The sequence below is a fragment of the Lontra canadensis genome, unplaced genomic scaffold, assembly GCF_010015895.1.
Source record: "Lontra canadensis isolate GAN:19392208 unplaced genomic scaffold, GSC_riverotter_1.0 scaffold98, whole genome shotgun sequence".
Taxonomy (NCBI): domain Eukaryota; kingdom Metazoa; phylum Chordata; class Mammalia; order Carnivora; family Mustelidae; genus Lontra; species Lontra canadensis.
In genome coordinates this window covers 3,494,765-3,511,471 of record NW_022631092.1, presented here as the reverse complement: position 1 = coordinate 3,511,471, position 16,707 = coordinate 3,494,765, and positions in this window count along the sequence as shown.

Here is a 16,707-nt window from a genome sequence, read left to right as displayed (position 1 = left end):
GTACAATGAGGTAGAGGTAACTGTCAGATACTCTATGGTCCACGTGCTCTGGTGTGGTCAATCTCAAACTGGTTAGGCCTGTGGAGCTTTTCCTGTTGTTTGCCTCTAAAAGATAAGGTTAACTACTATGAAGAAGAAGGGGTGTCAGTAGGGGGTCTTGCTGGTGACAAGTTTTAACCTCATTAACCCTATGGGGCACAGTTCTAATTTTGGTGACATTTCGAAGAAATCATTGCCAAATCCAGTGTCATTAAGTATTTCCCCCTGCATTTTCTTGTAAGTATTTCATAGTTTAAGTTCTTAAATTTAGGTCTTATATTTGAATTAATTTTTATATTTGATGTTAGATAAGGGTCTACAACTTCATTCATTTGCATCTGGGTATACAGTTTTCCCAACACCATTTGTTGAAAAGACTTGCATTTCCCATTGAATAGTTATGACACTCTTGTTGAAAATCACTTAACTACATATATGAAGGCTTATGTGAAGGTCTGGGCTCCCTGTTTCATTGATCTATGTGTTTATTTTTATGCCAGCCACACACTTGTTTACTGTAGCTTTGTAGTAAGTTTTGAAGTTGTAACTGGACTAATGTGAGTTCATTCCTTGGTGAGTTATGGATAGCTATTACACCAGATAGCCTTGTCACATAAACTAATCTTTATTTGCAGCAGATGAGATCATGGGGAATAATTTCCAAAGCTGTGACTCCCTGAGCAGGGGGTGAGCAAGGTTTTTTCTTTTTTCTTTTTTTTTTTTATTTTTTTAATTTTTTATTTTTTCAGCGTAACAGTATTCATTATTTTTGCACCACACCCAGTGCTCCATGCAATCCGTGCCCTCTACAATACCCACCACCTGGATCCCCCAACCTCCCACTCGCTGCCCCTTCAAAACCCTCAGATTGTTTTTCAGAGTCCATAGTCTCTCATGGTTCACCTCCCCTTCCAATTTCCCTCAACTCCCTTCTCCTCTCCATCTCCCCTTGTTTTTTCTTAAATTTAGGGTTTAGGATGAATATTCAGAAAGGGGAACTTTGTCATGGCTTGTAAAGGCAGGTGTAAGGTTGTGTGGGCTTACTTAGAAAATGTGCCTATACACACATCATATGTTAATGAAGCTTATGTTCCTTCTAGGGTGAAGAGTTTTAACATAATGAAGCTGAGGTAACTGTGGAACACTTGGCTTATGTGTGCAGGTATTGACTCGATGGGTGTATCAGTTGACCTTGAGTCCAGGCTACTGCAGAGAAGGCTGGTGTATTTGTTAGTGGGGTATGAAAAGAAATGGTAGCTAGCTAATTAAGGGGAAACATTTCTCTGAAAAGCAAGCTTTTAAGTTTTCTACTAATTTTTACCTCATTAATCCTGTGGGACACACTTTCAGAATCAGAAGTATGAGGCCTCAGAACTGTTCTTTCCTTTCAAGATTGTTTTGGCTAAAAGACTATAATAAGAGATGAGGAAGGACACAATATTATACTTAAAGTCTCTGTCCAACATTAAGATCTAACTATTTAAAATATCTCTGCTCCTAACATGGGAGCAGCCAATTACATAAACCAATTAATAACAAAATCAAAGAAAACATCAACAATTATACAATAATAGTAGGAGACTTTAACACCCCCCTTACTGAAATGGATACATCATCAAAGCAAAAGCTTTGATCAAATCAACAAGCAAATAAAGGCTTTAAATGATACACTGGACCAGATGGATATCACAGATATATTTAGAACATTCCACCCCAAAACAACAGAATACACATTCTTCCCTAGTGCACATGGAGTGTTCTCCAGAATAGATCACATCCTGGGTCACAAATCAGGTCTCAACTGGTACCAAAAGATTGGGATCATTCCCAGCATATGAAGACCACAAAGCTCTGAAACTAGAACTCAATCACAAAAGGAAAGTTGGAAAGAACTTAAATACATGGAGGCTAAAGAACGTCCTACTAAAGAATGAATGGGTCAACCAGGAAATTAGAGAAGAATTTAAAAAATTCATGAAAACACAACTATTCAAAATCTTTGGGACACAGCAAAGGTGGTCCTGAGAGGAAAGTATATAGCAATACAAGACTTTCTCAAGAAACAAGAAAGATCTTGAGTACACAACCTAACTCTACACCTAAAGGAGCTGGAAAAAGAACAACAAAGAAAGGCTAAACCCAGCAGGAGAAGAGAAATAATAAAGATCAGAGCAGAAATCAATGAAATAGAAACCAAAAGAACAGTAGAACAAATCAATGAAACTAGGAGCTGGTTCTTTGAAAGAATTAATAAGATTGATAAACCTCTGGCCAGACTTACCAAAAAGAGAAGAGAAAGGACCCAGGTAAGTAAAATCATGAATGAAAGAGAAGAGATCACAACCAAAATACAAATAATTATAAGAACATATTATAAGCAACTATACACCAGCAAATTTTACAATCTGGAGAAATGGATGCATTCCTAGAGACATATGAACTACCAAAACTGAACCAGGAAGAAACAGAAAACCTGAACAGACCCATAACCAATAAGGAAATTGAAGCAGTCATCAAAAATCTCCCAAAAAGAATCCAGGGTCAGATGGCTTTAAATACCAAACATTTAAAGAAGAATTAATACCTATTCTTCTGAAACTTCCAAAAAATAGAAATGGAAGGAAAACTTCCAAACTCATTTTATGAGGCCAGCCTTACTTTGATCCCCAAAACAGATAAAGATCCCATCAAAAAGAATTATAGACCAATATCATTGATGAACACGGATGTAAAAATTCTCACCAAAATACTAGCCAATAGGATCCAACAGTACATTAAAAGGATTATTCACCATGACCAAGTGGAATTTATTCCTGGGCTGCAAGGTTGGCTCAACATCTGCAAATCAATCACTGTGATACAATACATTAATAAAAGAACAAGAACCATATGATACTCTCAGTAGATGCTGAAAAACATTTGCCAAAGTACAGCATCCTTTCTTGATCAGAACTCTTCACAGCATAGGCATAGAGGGTACATACCTCAGTATCATCAAAGCCATCTGTGAAAAACCCACAGCGAATATCATTTTCAATGGGGAAAAATAGAGCTTTTCCCCTAAGGTCAGGAACACGGTAGGGATGTCCACTATCACCACTGCCATTCAATATAGTACTAGAAGTCCTAGCTTCAGCAATCAGACAACAAAAAGAAATAAAAAGCATCCTAATCAGCAAAGAAGAAGTCAAACTCTCACTCTTTGCAGATGATATGATACTTTATGTCGAAAATCCAAAAGATCCACTCCAAAACTGCTAGAACTCATACAGGAATTCATTTAAGTGTCAGAATATAAAATCAATGCACAGAAATCAGTTGCATTTCTATACACCAACAGCAAAACAGAAGAAAGAGAAATTAGGAATTGATCACATTTACAATTGCACCCCAAACCTAACCAAAGAGGCAAAGAATCTGTACTCAGAAAACTATAAAATACTTAAGAAGGAAATTGAGGAAGACACAAAGAAATGGGAAAACGTTCCATTTTCATGGATTGGAAGAACAAATATTGTGAAACTGTCTATGCTACCTAAAGCAACCTACACATTTAACACAATCTCTATCAAAATACCATAATTTTCAAAGAAATGGAACAAATAATTCTAAAATTTATATGAAACCAGAAAAGACCCTGAATAGACAGAGGAATGTTGATAAAGAAAACCAAAGTTGGTGGCATCAACAATTCCAGACTTCAAGCTCTATTACAAAGCTGTAATCATCAAGGCAGTATGGTACTGGCACAAAAACAGACACATAGATAAATGGAACAGAATATAGAGCCCAGAAATGGACCCTCAACTCTATGGTCAACTAATCTTTGACAAAGCAGGAAAGAATGTCCAACGGGAAAAAGACAGTCTCTTCAACAAATTGTTGGGAAAATTGGAAAGTCACATGCAGAAGAATGAAACTGGACCATTTCCTTACACCACACACAAAAATAGACTCCAAATGGATGGAAGACCTCAACGTGAGAAGGAATCCATCAAAATCATTGAGGAGAACACAGGCAGCAACCTCTTCAACCTCAGCCACAACAACTTCTTCCTAGAAACATCACCAAAGGCAAGGGAAGCAAGGGCAAAAATAAACTATTGGGATTTCAAGATCAAAAACTTCTGCACAGCAAAGGAAACAGTTAACAAAACCAAAAGACAACTGACAGAATGAGAGAAGATATTCACAAATGACATATCAGATAAAGGGTTAGTATCCAAAATCTATAAAGAAATTAGCAAACTCAGTACCCAAAGAACAAATAATCAATAAAAAAAACGGGGAGAAGACATGAACAGACATTTCTGCAAAGAAGGCATCCAAATGGCCAACAGACACATGAAAAAGTGCATCACATCACTCAGCATCAAGGAAATACAAATCAAAACCACAGTGAAATACCACCTCACACCAGTCAGAATGGCTAAAATTAACAAGTCAGGAAATGACAGATGCTGGCGAGGATGCGGAGAAAGGGGAACCCTCCTACACTGTTGGCGAGAATGCAAGCTGGTGCAGCCACTCTGGAAAACAGTATGGAGGTTCCTCAAAAAGTTGAAAATAGAGCTACCCTACAACCCAGTAATTGCCTTTGTGAACTATTCTTCATCAGTGTCCCCCACTCTTGTGCCATTTTCTCTGTTCCCTCTATTTTTCATGGGAAATCTTAACCCTGCTATGACTTTAGTTGCCTTCTATGTTCTGGAAACTCACAAATGTGTATATCTAGGTCAGGTTTCTCTGCTGAATTTGAGACCTTTTATTTATACCCCCAATCAGTGCAGGTGAAGGGAGTTAACAAGTAACAAGGATAAAGATCCTGAGGGAAGTGTGTGCTTTGGTGTGTTAGCGCATCAGCAAGGAGAACAGCTATAGTGGAATGAACAAAGGGCAGAATATGTAGGAGATGAGTCAGAGAGGTAAGGAGGAAGGGGCGGGTACTGGTAGCAGGAGGTATATTGGGTAGGATCTCGTAGAAGTTTCTGTAGACTTTTACTGTAAATGAGATGGGAAACTGTTGGAGGATTCCGAGTGAAGTAATGATAGGATATGTGATATGATCTGATATGACTTACATTGTAATAATTCATTTTGTCCCTGTGTGGGAATTGACTGATATGGATAGGATGGAAGTAGAAGACAAGTTATGGGTCTGTGGCAATAATCAAGGTGGGAGATGATGGCAGCTTTGACTAGTATGATGATAGCGGGGGGAGAAGAGATCAGATTCTGTATATATTCTGAAGATTGGATTTGCTGACAGATTGGATGTGTGAGGTATGACAAAAAGAGGACTCAAAGATGACCATAATAATTTTTTTGTTCTGAGCATCTCAACGGATAGAACTGCCACTAACTGAGATGAAGTTTGGACATATTTATTTTGAGATGTCAGTTAGACATTCAAGTGGTGATGCCAAGTAGTCAGTTGGAGGCAAGAGCCTGGATTTTAAAGAAGTGCCAGGCTGGAGACACACACACACACACACACACACACACACACACACACACTCATCAGCATATCTGTGGTCTTTCATACTGTGAAAGGGAGGAGATCACCAACAGGAGGAGTGTAGAAAGGGGAAAAAATGCTCTAAAACACTCCAACTCTAAACGCTGGAGAAATTGAAACATCTCCAACATCTTTAAATGTTGGAGAAGAAAGACTAGCAACGAAGATGAGAAGGAGCAGCTAGTGAGGTGAACCCTGAAAGCCAAATGAAGAAAGCAATTCAAGAAGGAGGAAGTGGGGGTGCCTGGGTGGCTCAGTGGGTTAAGCCGCTGCCTTCGGCTCAGGTCATGATCTCAGGGTCCTGGAATCGAGTCCCGCATCGGGCTCTCTGCTCAGCGGGGAGCCTGCTTCCCCCCGCCCTTCCTCTCTCTCTGCCTGCCTCTCTGCCTACCTGTGATCTCTCTCTGTCAAATAAATAAATAAAAATCTTTAAAAAAAAAAAAAAAGAAGGAGGAAGTGATTGTCAAACACTGTCAAATGCTGACAATAATTTCCTATAGATAGTGCTCCGCTTTGGCTGGGATTTGCACATTCTGCCCCCAGCTTACGTATTTTTATTTCATGTCTCAAATCAAGTGCCTTGGAATCACGGCCTTTTCTGACTCCCAGACTAGTTTATACGTTTTCATAGGCCCTTACTCTCGTTGGGGTTCTTCACACAGTTATACTTAATTATCTGTTTTAAGTCTGGCTCCTCTATCAGACTTTACCTTCCACCAGCAATGTCAGTCTTCTTCACTCTTGTATCTCCAGCATTTCTCACAGGGTCCAACATCGGTAAATATTTGTCGAACAAGAGTCTGAACGGATGAATGATCATGTCCATACGTGCTCTGACTGGCATATTTTAGGATGCCTCAGAAAACTCCACTCTAAAAACCTGGCGCCATCTGTCTTTGGAATTTGAGCAAGGACATTACCATCCTTAGTAGAGGACAGGTATTTCACGAGTTTTTATGTGTATTTTACTTCACAACTCGCTGTCTCTGATATTGGCAACAACCTTGTAAGCTACTCCTATCCGGGTTGCGATCAAGGAAGTAAAATTTTGTGGAGATTAAAGTGAGCTCCAGGTGTTACTGCTACCAAGTGGCAGAACTTGAGAGTCTATGCACCGTCTTCTTGGCCCTGCAGATTTTTAAACTCTCACTCTTGGCTTAATGACTAAGAGCAAAGCCTAGGTTCACCTACTCTTCATTTTTTGCCAGCTGTGTCCTTGACTGTTATCTAAACCGTCTGTGACCGGTTTTTCTAACTCTAAAATGGGGGTAATAACAATACCAAGCTGTCAAGATTGTTGTGAAAGTTAAATGAGGTAATTAATATTATTTTTGATTAGGGGCATCTGGGTGGCTCAGTTGGTTAAGTGTCCATCTCTTGATTTCAGGTCAGGTCATGAACTCAGGATCTTGAGATAGAGCCCTTGTGTCCAGCTCCACGCTCAGTGGGAATCTGCTTGAGAGTCTCTCCCTCACCCACTGCCTCTCCTCCGCCAACCTCTCTAAATAAATAAATCTTTAAAAAATATTATTTTAGATTAGACCCTGATACTTGGCAAGCACCCCCACAAGTGCTCGCTATTTTTATTATCACTGTTCCTACTGAGGTAATTCAGCTGTCCTTACTTTTGGGAAACCTTTCTGATCACCTCCCCTCTGCTCCAATAACCATGCTTGCAAGAATTCTGTGCACACTATCTTCATAGCATTTGTCTTACCAATATAATTTTGTATTCTCATGTCTACTTACCCAGCTAAGGGGAGGAGAGTCCCCACAACTCTGTAGAGTGTAGTTGGCACTACACACACACAAACACACACACACACACATACACAAACACACACACAAAATATGTTTGAAAGGTAATTCATCAGCACCACTGCCCAGAGACATCAAATTGGGTGCTAAAGGCAGCTAGGGTCTCCAGGGTTCCTTTCTAGCAGCCAGGATAGTAACTATAACATTTGGCCTATATGTTATTTGTATTTTAGACTTCACTTCACCTTTTACCAGATTTCCTTTGTAAAATGATTCACTGGAGATCTTTTAAGACCACTACCTGCTTTCATGAAAACCATAAAAAACAGAAAGCAGATTTTCTTGTGCTTTCCCTTGACTCCATGACTTTTGCCTTTTTATATCTCTTTATAAAGGATTTTTTTTTTGGTCTCTTTTCTGGGTATTTTATGTATTAGCCCCATTCTTTCCTCTGATTTCCTGTACCATTTCTCCTTCAGATATTAAAAAGGGAGTCTGTACTGTTTAATGTTTTGTCTCCATGATTATGCCACACAGTCATTCTCTTATGCCTAGTTAGAGGGGATAGCCACAGTGTTAATACGATGAAAGCACTGGGGCACATCTTTAGGGTTTCCTACTGAGTGCCACCACTTAAATGGAAAGAACTGAGTACTTACAAAGAAAAGGCAAAAGACATTTAATTTCAGAAGTTAACTGACTGTTAATCTTTTAATTAAACATAAAGAATGAAGAAAATTTGCCTTTGATCAGACTTTCTAAATTAGTGAACTGTGGGTCATTGGACAATGATTGGACAATAACCATGCAGTGGCTTCCCTTTCCAAAGACATTTTTCTTTGAACCAGTGAATATTTTGTAATCCTGCTATTTCTTTTTTTTAAGTTCTCAGGATATTTTCTTGACTAGGACCTCCATTAAAAACAGTATTCTGATAAAAGCATAAGCTATAGAAGCAAGGAAAAAGAGTTTGAGTAGAATTACTGTGTCAAGAATTGTTTTGTTTTTGTTTTTGTTTTTCAAGGAGGGCACATATTGCATGGAACACTGGTTTGGTACATAAACAATGAATCTTGGAACATTGAAAAAACTTAAAAATTTTTTTTTAAAAATTGTTAATAGTGGGTGAAGGGTCTTCCTCTTGGAGCTGGACCTCTGTCTGAGCTTCCTCCATAGCTTGTAAACTCACACTAGGGAGGAGTCCACCCATAATTGCTGTCGTAGTTTTTCATTGCTGCATACTTCTCCCCTATGCTGTTTTTCTAATTTACACTTATAGTTTAGGATCAGATAACTGACACAGCTCCTTAAACATATCTTATATCTTGCCTTGACCACAAAAGATGCTATCTTTTACTCATCCAACATCAGCCTCCCAAAGTTGTAGTTGGTTCCCCAACACTTGGTACCATTAACTGATATCTGAATTATGGCATTGTGTGGTTTAAGATTGGGAATTGTTTCTATGTTGTCACACTGCACTCTCCCACACAAAATTTGGAGGAGGGTGTGTTTTACATGTTATAAACTTTCTATACCACAGTGGCCAAAATGATCTTGCATATTAGTTGTTTTATAGCAGCTTGGAGGCATTCCTTGCTGTTTGGCCAAAATATATTGACAGACATTGTTTATTGTGACTGTTGCATATTTTGTGTTAATAGTAGGCATCCTTAAGTCAGCACCTTGAGCTTCCACTGCACCTCTTAAGAAGGTCATATTCACAGATACGTGCTCTACAGAGCTTTCTGGGAGATGCAAACCTATATTTTATACATCAGGGTCCAAAAGCACAGTCTGCCTAAGGTTTCAGTCTATAATGAGAGCCACCACAAGGATCCCTTCTGCACTAATGTTCTGACTCACAGACACTTCGTCACCTTCCACTGCCTTGTTACTGCATTATTCCAATGGGATAACATTTCAAGAAGCAGGTATATCTGTCAGATAGACTCCCCTGTGGTTCATGAGGTTAAAATAACTTCCATAACTGTAGCTGCAAAAAGCACTGGTATTTGTATTACGAGCACTCACAATGCAGTGTTTTTTCCTGCAAAAACCTAATTCCTTTATATGAGACATACCAAGATTATAGCCCAGTTGGTGAGCAATGACTAGAGTACAATGTAAGAAATCCTCTTTGAGGAATTTCCAGACTGCTGGCACCAAATGACAGTAGCATATTCCTGAGATCCAAGCCAATCCAAATACATTAGAAAAATCCTAGCCTACAAACAGATGCCCAGAATCATGTGCCAAAGGAGGATAGGGATGAACACTTTTCCAGTCACTGAAACTGTCAGGGAGTTGCCTTGTTCAACATTGATAAATGTGTCTGGTTCCAAATCTCAATCCCAATTAAAGAAACATGAAGGCCTACATGTGGACAGATGGAATCTACTAAATTGATCACAGTTAATGTATCTTCTGTTGCCTTTGAGACATTTCTGTTCGGGTAACTGAAACTATGGTTGTCCATCACTATAACCAACTCCACAAAGGGTCAGTGTGGGTCCACCACCCATGCGAACTTTGGGGCAGTTATGAATTCTCTGCTAGCTTCTGATGTTGTCATCTTGGTAAGCCAAATTTCATGGCTGTGAATTGAGTCTCATTGCTACTTGTCATGTACAATTAGGGTTCAAATGTGGTAGAGTGCCTTATGGTTATTCATCTATAACATCCCTCGCAAGGTCCCTAACCATGTCCTAAGAACAGTTAAGAACCTCCAGGGGGCTCTTCGATATACCATGATGGCAGCAGACGTCCTGGATGAAGGACTGATCCATTGGAAGGTGCACAGCTCTGAGTGGGGGAACACTGGCAGGTTCTGGAAACCAAGATCTTCTTAGGCTATAGACAAAGGACAAGGGTGCGGCCCTCCAAGCGCAGGCTGTAGGTGATCCCCTGAGGGACAGGTGGAAGGATCCCCCAGTGCTGTAGGCTCGGGGGCCTTCTGCGGAATCACCCCTTGGGCTGGGCCCAAGCGAGTTGGATTTCCTCTAGAAGCAATGAGGGTGTTGCTGCTTTTTGTTAAGTTCTTGGAATAAATATTAAATAGGGTGTGTGTGTGTGTGTGTGTGTGTGTGTGTGTGTGTGAGAGAGAGAGAGAATTCTCAAATAGAGTATACTTTTTTCACCTCACCACTTTTAAATTTTATTTTGAAAAAGTTTGTGTGTGTGTGTGTGTGAGAGAGAGAGTGAATTCTCTAATACAGTATACCTTTTTCACCTTGTTATTTTAATTTTTTAGTTTTTTTTTAAAAGATTTTATTTATTTGAGAGAGGGAAAGTGAGAAAGAACACAAGCAGGGAGAACAGCAGAAGCAGAGGGAGAAGCAGATTCCATGCTGAGTAGGGAGCCTGATGTGGGGCTCCATCCCAGGACCCCAAGATCATGACCTGAGCTGAAGGCAGATGCTTAACTGACTGAGCCACCCAGGAGCACATCACCTCGTTACTTTTAAGCTTTATTTAAGAAAAAAAACCATTATTATATTAATGGAGTTAGGCAATATGTACTCTTTTCTTGGCTTCTTTGACTCAGTCTGATGATTTTTGGGAATTATCTCTGTGTTCATGCATATTAATAGTTCACTCCTTTTTATTTTTGGGTAGTATTCCATTGTATCTATATACCACAATTTGCTTAGCCATTCCCCTGTTGATGAACATTTGGTTTGTCCCAGTTTGGGGCTACTACAAATGAAACTGCTGTGAACCTTCATGCACAAATCTTTGTGTGGGCCTGAGCTTTCTTCCTCTTGGGTAAAAACTTAATGAGTAGAATGAGTGGATCATATAATAAGTAGATGTTCAACTTTTTAAGAAACTGCAGAACTGTTTTCTAAAGTGGGTTTACTGTTTTACTTTTCCGCCAGCAGTGGTTAAGATTTCCATTCCCTCTATCCTTGCCATCAGTTGGCATGGTCAGCATTTTTAAATTTTAACTATTCAAATAAGTATATAATAATATCACATTGAGGTTTTAATGCATTTTTCTTATGACTAGTGATGTTGAGCATCTTTTCTTGTGGTTATTACCGTCTTTGTATCTTCTTTAAGTGTATTTTCAGATATTTCATCCATTTCTTGAGGGGTTGCTTCTTACTCAGTTTTGAGGTGTTTATATATTCTGAATAGTCCCTTAGCACATATGTACTTTGCAAACATTTTATTCCAGGCTGTGGCTTGTCTCTTCATTCTCTTAAAGTTTGTTGAAGAGAATTTTGTAATTTTGATGTTCAACTTATTTTGTTGTTTTTATGAATACTGTATATTTTCCCACCATATCTAATGAATCTTAGCTTAACCTTTGGTTTAAAAGATTTCTTCTATGCTTTCTTCTAGAAGTTTTATAGGTTTTGTTTTACATGTTAGTCTATGATCCATTTTGGATTACCTTTTTTGGTGCAAGGTATTGAATGCCAAGTTCTTCTTCTGTTTTCCATTTAGTTCTGCACCATTGTTTAAAAGACTCCTTTTTTCAGGGATTTGCCTTTGCACCTTTGTCAAAAATCACTTGTCCATATTTGTGTGGGTCTATTTCTATTCTCTGTGTCCTGTTCTGTTTATCCATCTGTCGTTACACAAATACTCCACTATCTTGAGTGTTGTTCTTTTATAATAAGTTTTGAAATCAGGTAGTGGTAGTCCTCCAGCTTTTTCTTCTTTTTCAAAGTTAGTTTGGCTATTTTAGGTCTTTGATGTTTTTATGTAAATTTTAGAAGAAGTATGTCAAATTCTATAAGAAAAATGTTGGATTGTCTGACCATTTTGGAGAAAATTGACATCTATAGTCATGTTAATGATTCAGGTCAGTGAATAAGGTCTCTCTACTTATTTAGAGTATTGTTAATTTCTTTTAGTGTTATTTTGTATTTTTCAGTTATAGATCTTTCACAACTTTTGCCAGAATTATTGCTAAGTACTAAATATGTGTTGTTGCTGTGTAATAATGTTTTTTAATAAATATCACTTCAAATTGCTCATTGTTTGTATATAAAATAAAATGGTTGTATATTCATTTATTCAAATGCTTGTATCCTTTGAGCATCCAATGCTAATTTATTAGTTCTAGTAGCTGCTTTTTTGGCAAATTCCATCAGATTTCTACATAAAGATCTAGAAGTGTCATCTATTAAAAAAAAAAAGATAGTTTTAAATCTCCCTTTCTAACCTGGATACCATGTATTTCTCTTTTTTACCTGATTGTACTGGCCAAAATCTTTAGTTGTTAGTGTTGAATAGAAGTAGTAAGAATAGAATTTCTTTTCTTGTTCCTGATCTTGGGGTGAGGAAAGATACTTTGTATTTTATAATTAAAAGCTACCATTAGCTATAGATTTTTTCCATAAATTTCCTTATCATGTTAAAAAGTTCCTTCTCTTTTGGTGGGGTCTTTTCCTGGTTTGGGGATCAGGGTAATGCTGGCTTCATAAAAAGAGTCTGGAAGTTTTCCTTCTGCTTCAATTTTTTGAAACAGCTTCAGAAGAATAGGTATTATTTCTTCTTTGAAAGTTTGGTAGAATTTCCCAGGGAATCCATCAGGTCCTGGGCCCTTGTTTTTTGGGAGGTTTTTGATCACTGCTTCAATCTTGTTACTAGATATTGGTCTATTCTGTCTGTCAATTTCTTCCTGATTCAGGTTTGGAATTTTATAGGTTCCCAGGAATGCATCCATTTCATCTAGGTTGCTTAACTTATTGGCATATAGCTATTGATAATTTCTTTTTTTTAAATTTTTTAAATTTATTTTCAGCGTAACAGTATTCCTTGTTTTTGCAGCACACCCAGTGCGCCATGCAATCCATGCCCTCTCCAATAGCCACCACCTGGTTCCCCCTACCTCCCACCCCCCGCCCCTTCAAAACCCTCAGATTGTTTTTCAGAGTCCATAGTCTCTCATGGTTCACCTCCCCTTCCAATTTCCCCCAACTCCCTTCTCCTCTCTAACTCCCCTTGTCCTCCATGCTATTTGTTATGCTCCACAAATAAGTGAAACCATATGATAATTGACTCTCTCTGCTTGACTTATTTCACTCAGCATAATCTCTTCAGTCCTGTCCATGTTGCTACAAAAGTTGGGTATTCATCCTTTCTGATGGAGGCATAATACTCCATAGTGTATACGCACCACTTCTTCCTTATCCATTCGTCCATTGAAGGGCATCTTGGTTCTTTCCACAGTTTGGCAACCGTGGCCATTGCTGCTATAAACATTGGGGTACAGATGGCCCTTCTTTTCACTACATCTGTATCTTTGGGGTAAATACCCAGTAGTGCAATTGCAGGGTCATAGGGAAGCTCTATTTTTAATTTCTTGAGGAATCTCCACACTGTTCTCCAAACTGGCTGCACTAACTTGCATTCCCACCAACAGTGGAAGAGGGTTCCCCTTTCTCCACATCCCCTCTAACACATGTTGTTTCCTGTCTTGCTAATTTTGGCCATTCTAACTGGTGTAAGGTGATATCTCAATGTGGTTTTTATTTGAATCTCCCTGATGGCTAGTGATGATGAACATTTTTTCATGTGTCTGATAGCCATTTGTATGTCTTCATTGGAGAAGTGTCTGTTCATATCTTCAGTGGCTTTCTTATACACTAACAATGAAAATACAGAAAGGGAAATTAGAGAATCGATTCCATTTACTATAGCACCAAGAACCATAAGATACCTGGGAATAAACCTAACCAAAGAGGTAAAGGATCTGTACTTGAGGAACTACAGAACACTCATGAAAGAAATTGAAGAAGACACAAAAAGATGGAAGACCATTCCATGCTCTTGGATCAGAAGAATAAACATTGTTAAAATGTCTATACTGCCTAGAGCAATCTATTCTTTTAATGCCATTCCGATCAAAATTCCACCGGTATTTTTCAAAGAGCTGGATCAAATAATCCAGAAATTTGTATGGAACCAGGAGAGACCCTGAATCGCTAAGGAAATGTTGAAAAACAAAAATAAAACTGGGGGCATCACGTTACCTGATTTCAAGCTTTACTACAGAGCTGTGATCACCAAGACAGCTTGGTACTGGCATAAAAACAGACTCTGAAAAACAATCTGAGGGTTTTGAAGGGGCGGGGGGTGGGAGGTTGGGGGATCCAGGTGGTGGGTATTGGAGAGGGCATGGATTGCATGGAGCACTGGGTGTGGTGCAAAAATAATGAATACTGTTATGCTGAAAAAATAAAAAATTAAAAAAAAATAACCAGACACATAGACCAGTGGAACAGAGTAGAGAGCCCAGATATGGACCCTTAACTCTACGGTCAAATAACCTTTGACAAAACAGGAAAAAATATACAGTGGAAAAAAGACAGTTTCTTCAATAAATGGTGCTGGGAAAACTGGACAGCTATCTGTAGAAGAATGAAACTCGACCATTCTCTTACACCGTACACAAAGATAAACTCAAAATGGATAAAAGACCTCAACGTGAGACAAGAATACATCAGAATCCTAGAGGAGAATATAGGCAGTAACCTCTTTGATATCAGCCACAGCAACTTCTTTCAACATATGTCTCCAAAGGCAAAGGAAACAAAAGCGAAAATAAACTTTTGGGACTTCATCAAAATCAAAAGCTTCTGCACAGCAAAGGAAACAGTCAAGAAAACAAAGAGACAACCCACAGAATGGGAGAAGATATTTGCAAATGACAGTACAGACAAAAGGTTGATATCCAGGATCTATAAAGAACTCCTCAAACTCAACACACACAAAACAGATAATCATATCAAAAAATGGGCTATTGATAATTTCTGATTACTATTTCTATTTCCTTGGTCTTAGTCGTAATCTCTCCCTTTTCATTCATAATTTTATTAATTTGGGTCTTCTCTCTTTTCTTTTGGATTAGTTTGGCCAGTGGTTTATCAATCTTATTGATTCTTTCCAAAAAGCAGCTTCTAGTTTCATTGATGCATTCTACTGTATCTCTAGTTTCTATCTCATTGATCTCTGCTCTAATCTTGATTATTTCCCTTCTTGGGTGTGGAGTTGGCTTATTTGTTGTTGATTCTCCAGTTCTTTAAGGTGTAAAGGCAGCTGGTGTATTCTGGATTTTTCAGTTTTTTTGAGGGAGGCTTGGATGGCTATGTATTTCCCCCTTAGGACCGCCTTTGCCTTATCCCATAGGTTTTGGACTGAAGTGTCTTCATTCTTACTGATTTCCATGAATTGTTTAAGTTCTTCTTTAATTTCCTGGTTAATCCAAGCATTCTTAAGCAAGGTTGTCTTTAGCTTTCAGGTGTTCGAATTCCTTCCAAACTTTTTCTTGTGGTTGAGCTCCAGTTTCAAAGCATTGTGATCAGAGAATATGGAGGGAATAATCTCAATATTTTGGTATTGGTTGAGCCCTGATTTGTGACCCAGTATGTGGTCTATTCTGGAGAAGGTTCCATGTTTACTCGAGAAGAATGAGTATTCTGTTGTTTTAGGGTGGAATGTTCTGTATATATCTATGAGGTCCATCTGGTCCAATGTGTCATTCAGTGTTCTTATTTCTTATTGATTTTCTGCTTGGATGATCTGTCTATTACTGAGAGTGGCATATTAAGATCCCCTACTATTAATGTATTCATATCAGTATGACTCTTTATCTTGATTAACAGTTTTCTTATTTAATTGGCTGCTCCCATATTGGGGACATAAATATTTACAATTGTTAGATCTTCTTGGTGGATAGACCCTTTAAGAATGATGTAGTATCCTTCTGTATCTCTGACTACAGTCTTTAGTTTAAAATCTAACTTATCTGATATGAGAATTGCTACCCCAGCCTTCTTTTGAGGCCCATTGGCATGAAAGATGCTTCTCCATCCCTTCATTTTCAGTCTGGATGTATCCTTAGGTTCATTCTCTTACACCATACACAAAGATAAATTTAGGATGTTTAAACTTAGGATACACAAACTTAGGATACATAAACTTAGGATACACAAAGATAAACTAAGGATGTATCCTTAGGTTCATTCTCTTACACCATACACAAAGATAAACTTAGGGTCTTAGGGTCTCTTGTAGACAACATATGGATGGGTCCTGTCATTTTATCCAATCTGCAACCCTGTGTCATTTTATGGGCACATTTAGGCCATTCACGCTGAGAGTGATTATTGAGAGATACATTTTTATTGACATTGTGTTACCTGTGAAGTCTTTGTTTCTATAGATTGTCTCCATAAATTTCTATTCAATTATATTCTTGGGTTTTTTCCTCTTTTATAGAACCCCCCTTAATATTTCTTGTAGTGCCAGCTTGGTGGTCACATACTCTTTTAAACCTTGCCGGTCTTGGAAGCTCTTTATCTCTCCATCCATTTTGAATGTCAGTCTTGCTGGATAAAGTATTCTTGGTTGCATGTTCTTCTCATTTAGTG